General features: G+C 38.3%; 1 pseudogene; it reads left to right on the forward strand.

Moving 5' to 3' along the window:
• Window positions 1–3,769: 3,769 nt before the first annotated feature.
• LOC101392228 (olfactory receptor 2G6-like) lies at window positions 3,770–4,794 on the forward strand (annotated as a pseudogene).
• The last annotated feature ends 346 nt before the right edge of the window (window positions 4,795–5,140 follow it).

Raw genomic sequence — 5,140 nt, forward strand, 5'->3', positions numbered from 1 at the left:
GTTTAGTTATAGACTCAATTATTCACTCTAATTTTTACTTCTTATGCACAGAAACACTCTTTAAAATGAGTGGACAGTCTTCCTGGGAAAACCCTGGGTATGACACAAGTTATGCTAACAGTAATTTTTAAAAGAATTTAGTACTATCTTTAACAGAGCCTGATTGAGTAGCAATTTTCACTTTTCTTGCCTTTGATGACTAACCATTTTCAAGGATTATCCTAAGGTTGGCATATTTTGAAGCATTTTTTAAATACATGCATCTGTATTTATTCTAAGGATTCTGTTCTATCTACTTCATCCCCTAACACATTTCTCCAATTCTGTGAACACACACCAGTTGGTAATCACTGAATGTACCAGCATTCATGGAAGACCCATAGTCATGTGGTTTCATCTGCCAGAGATTAACTTTCCCATCAATATGCCAATCTTCTAGTTCCATGGGATTATAGTGGTCTTTTAAATACCATTTTACTTATTCCAGAAGGTAGCTGGATATCTGTAACCTTTGTTATTCTTCCACTGAAGAATTCCTAGCCGAACACCCATTCAAATGTTCCTAAGTCCAACTAAAATTATTCCTTTTGCTCCCGATTCCTTAGACTCAAAAAGGTGGTGCTGCTACCTGCAGAACTGGTATCTACGCATGAGTGTGCTCTTTACTTAGAGTAAGTTCTAGACTGGGAGAGGAATCTGAACTGTAGATTAGCTGGATATCCCTGTAGTAGTGAAGTGAAAAGACGGAAGTATTCTCTCTTCCAATTCAAACCAAATGCTTGGTGCTAGGTATTATAAGTATGCAACCTGTATTTGTGTTTTAGACATGTAAAGTTTAACAAAGGTGTGTATAGGAGAAAAACCTTCATTGGATATTCCTGCCAAGTAAGGGCGGTCAGTTTTTTCTATTGCTGTAGATCTCTGTATCTACACACCAGTGGGAATAAGAGAAATAGCAACAATTGTCAATAATAGTCTTGGAAATTATCATGATCACAATGTATTTCATTTATGAACTTGGAATAGGATAGAACTAATACGTGCATCTTAGGTTTACCACTGTATATCAGGCATTTATAATAAAGAACTGTTATAATTTTTTAGGCAAGATTACATTATGCCATTGCTATGGCTTGAATCATCTGCCCCACCAACAAAAGATGTGTTGAAATCCTAACCCTTGATTCCTGTTAATGTGATCTTATTTGGAGGCAGGGTCTTTGCAGTTGTAATCAGGTGAAGGGAAGGTTATACTCAATTAGGGTGGGGTCTAATCCAATATGGCTGGTATTCATACAATACAAGTAGAAGAGACAGACAGGCAGGGAAGAATGCCATGTGACTGCGGAAGCAGAGATCAAAGTGCTGCAGCTACAAGCCAAGGAACTCCAAGAATTGTCAGCAAACCACCAGGAGCTAGGAAGATGCAAGGAAGGATTCTCCCCCACAGGTTTCAGAAAGAGCATGGCCCTGCTGACACCTTGAATTTGGACTTTAGCTTCCAGAACTGTGAGACAACAAATTTCTGTTGTCTTAAGCTACCCACATTGTGGTACTCTGTTACGGTAGCCCTAGGAAAATAATAAAACATTTTGAAATTTATATTAAAATGCCTATATCAATTTGATTCTATTTCTATAGTTACAATGAATATGACATGTTTCTTATCTGAATATATGCTTTCTTGGTTCAGATCACTTTCTGTGCATCACTGAGAAGAACAAAATAATTTAAAATCATGTTGCAGACCAAGTGATGAGATATTTCAGTGATCGCTGAGAAACAACAGCTTATTTGAAAACTGGCACTATGATGGACTGGAGAAGCTCCTTCTCTGTGACTCTTAAAGCACAAGGATAGAGGGAAGAAACAAAGGTAAGCACCAACAACATTTGATAAAACAAATTCTGGTGACTAATGCCAGTTTTATGATTCCGGATATTTTGAAACAAGGCCTGATAATCTGGAAGATATAGAAATTAAGAACCACACTGTCACTAAAGGATGTGTAAGGAGTGAGGAGTGCATTTTCAAAATATCACAGTAGGTCTATTGGAACATAAACCTACCAGTTTTCAGTAAAGAGCTAAAAACATTATATTTTATTTGTTATTAAAGGCTGACAACGTTATCTCTTTTATTTGGAAGGAGAGAAGGCCAGGAAGTAGGAGAAGTTTAGCAGTCTTTAGAATCTCAAAGCTTATTCATGGTAGATTTGTACCTAGAATCCACGTATCTTGATTCCCATTTTATTGAATTTTAGAACTTATTATTCCAAATTAATTTCACCCTTTGGCAACACAGTAACAATAGCCACCAAAACAATCACTGGAAGGATTTAGGACTAAATGGATTAGGGGCACCAAGAATCCAACAGGAAGGGCATAACAGAGAGGTGGCAGAATATCCTCTTGCTTGGTCATGGATTTTGCTAATAGAACAGTGATGTTTACAAAAGATTAACAGGGTCCTGCGAGGGCTCATACAACAAAGCATCAAAAAAAATCTAAAATTTGAATAGTCAAAACTGCTTATTAACCATATTGTTCAAGATTTCTGTTTTTTTTGCCCTTGTACATTTATAAATTTCTGTAACCCCTAAATTCACTTTCTAAAGGCTATTTTATGGTTTCTAAATGTCTTTCAAATTTTCATTTATTCAACAGATATTTTTTGTGAATCTACCATATGCCAGACTCTTTTCCAGGCTATGCTGATATTATGAGATATTACTCTTGTTTAGGTATTATTTACAATTAAACTTGCCTCATAGTGTGTGTGTGTGTGTGTGTGTGTGTGTGTGAGAGAGAGAGAGAGAGAGAGACAGAGAGACAGAGAGACAGAGAGACGCGTTTATTCTAAGAACATTCCAGTGATTTTAATAGAAAACAGATCGATTCATGTGAGGTTGGTATATATAGGAAGAGCAGAGTGAGAAGTGGAAAAAAATAAATTACTCTATTACATTGAAGAATTTAAAAAGAGAATTACAAAGTGAAAAAAAAGGAAGGAGAAACATTGTGTTGGTAGTTTCCTGAGTTTTGGCTGAAAGTGGTGTCGATGATTACTCAGACATAGTGCACCGAAACATGAGGTTTGGATACAATGAATTCTTAAATCATTTCCAATCTTTAAACATGATTTCAGGCTCCATACCCAAAAGTTCCGTTGGTGTATGCATTAAAATGCATTGTTCCCTTTGAATAAAATTGTAATGGTAAATTTTATTATTTACGTATCTTCAGAAAATATATTTTTTCTCTACACAAAACAGAAGAAAGCCAGTCTGAAATATTTCACTCCTTCATGGAAAACAAAGATAGAGGGATTGGGTGAGTACAAAGATGCAACTTATTCAGGACAATTAGATTTAATTTTTGGAGAAAGTTAATCTTTAGAGTTCGTGCAATCATAAAAAGGCAGTGTCCCTAGCAGTTAAGCTCTCATGACATGGAGTCAGTTTCAGTCCTGCTTCTGCCATTTATTAGATGAAGAAAATCACCGAACCTCTTCAACCCTCAGTTCCCTCATCTATTCAGCAGAGATGATGATAATGCCAAGTTCATAGAGTTGTTGTGAGAAAATACATAGAAAGTTTAGGCCAGTGCCTGAAACATAGAAGATACTCATGTATAGTAACTGCTTATCTCCTCCTTTCCTGTCAAAGAGGAAGTGACTGTGAAAACGCTTCAAGCTCCCAGCCAAACTCTATTGGCTCACTCTAGGAAGAAAGATCTGGATTAAACATGCAAAATAAAAGTATAGAGTCCTCTTAATTCCAACAGGTAGAGTACAATGGAAAGAGCTAATGACAGCACATTCTCTGGATTCATCCTCCTGGGCTTCTCCAACAGGCCTCAGCTAGAAAATGCTCTCTTCATAGTGAACATGATGATCTACTTTTTGAGCTGTCTAGGCAATGGTATAATTATACTTTTATCAATTATGGATCCTCGCCTACATAGCCCTATGTATTTTTTCCTCTCCAACCTCTCTTCTATAGATCTTTGTTTAACTACTTGCACTGTCCCTCAGACATTAGCCAACTTTAAGTGAAAGGACAAGACCATCACCTGTGGTGGCTGTGTGACCCAGCTCTTCATTGCCTTGGGACTTGGTGGAGCGGAGTGTGTCCTCCTGTCTGTCATGGCCTATGACCGCTATGCAGCTGTGTGCCGCCCACTCCACTACATGGTGATCATGCATCCCAAGCTTTGCTTGCAGCTTATTGTAACTGCTTGGCTTACAGGGTTGGGCAATTCTGTAGTACAGACAGCATTGACCATGACTCTTCCCTACTGCGGTAAAAACCAAGTGGATCATTTGTTCTGTGAAGTTCCAGTGATGCTGAAACTGGCCTGCACCAACACCTCCATCAACCAGGCTGAAGTCTTTGCTGTCGGTGTCTTCTTCTTGGTGGTGCCCCTGTCACTCATCTTAGTAACCTATGGTCACATTACCCTCGCAGTCCTGAAGATAAAGTCAGCCCAGGGGAGGCAGAAGGCTTTTGGAACCTGTGGTTCTCACCTAATGGTAGTGATCATTTTCTTTGGTACACTCATCTCCATGTACCTGCAGCCTCCCTCCGGTTATTCACAGGATGTGAACAAAAGCATTGCGCTCTTCTACACTCAGGAGTCTTCCAGTGCTCAAGTGCTTGAGCTTGCAAGCCCTGCATTATCTCTTTTTAGAGTCTGTGGTTCTCCTCACTAGCCTCCTTAGTGCCCCTTTGACTTCCCTCTTCCTCAGAGTGTAAATCAGAGGATTCAGCAGGGGAGTCACCAGTGATCCAAACCGAGCCCCCTGTCACCATGGAGCTAAACCTTCTAGTGGGGAGAATATAAGTTAAATAAGATAAGCTAAAAATAAACTGCAGTATATCATGTACTAGAATACTCTGCAATAATAAGCATAGAAAAATTATAAGTACATACAACAACACTAATGATTCTCACAAACACAATGTTGATTGAAAGAGGCCAGATACAAAACAATTCACGCTCTATGATTCTATTTACATAAAATTCAAACCCATGAAAAACGAATCTGTATTTATTGGAAGTTATAATAGTGGTTCCTCTGGGGAGTAGTGATTGGAAGGAAAAATGAGGGGTTCTGGTCATGTTCTGATTCTTGATCT

This window comes from Ceratotherium simum, chromosome 13, assembly GCF_057802395.1.
Source record: "Ceratotherium simum simum isolate JZ-2026a chromosome 13, ASM5780239v1, whole genome shotgun sequence".
Lineage (NCBI taxonomy): Eukaryota > Metazoa > Chordata > Mammalia > Perissodactyla > Rhinocerotidae > Ceratotherium > Ceratotherium simum.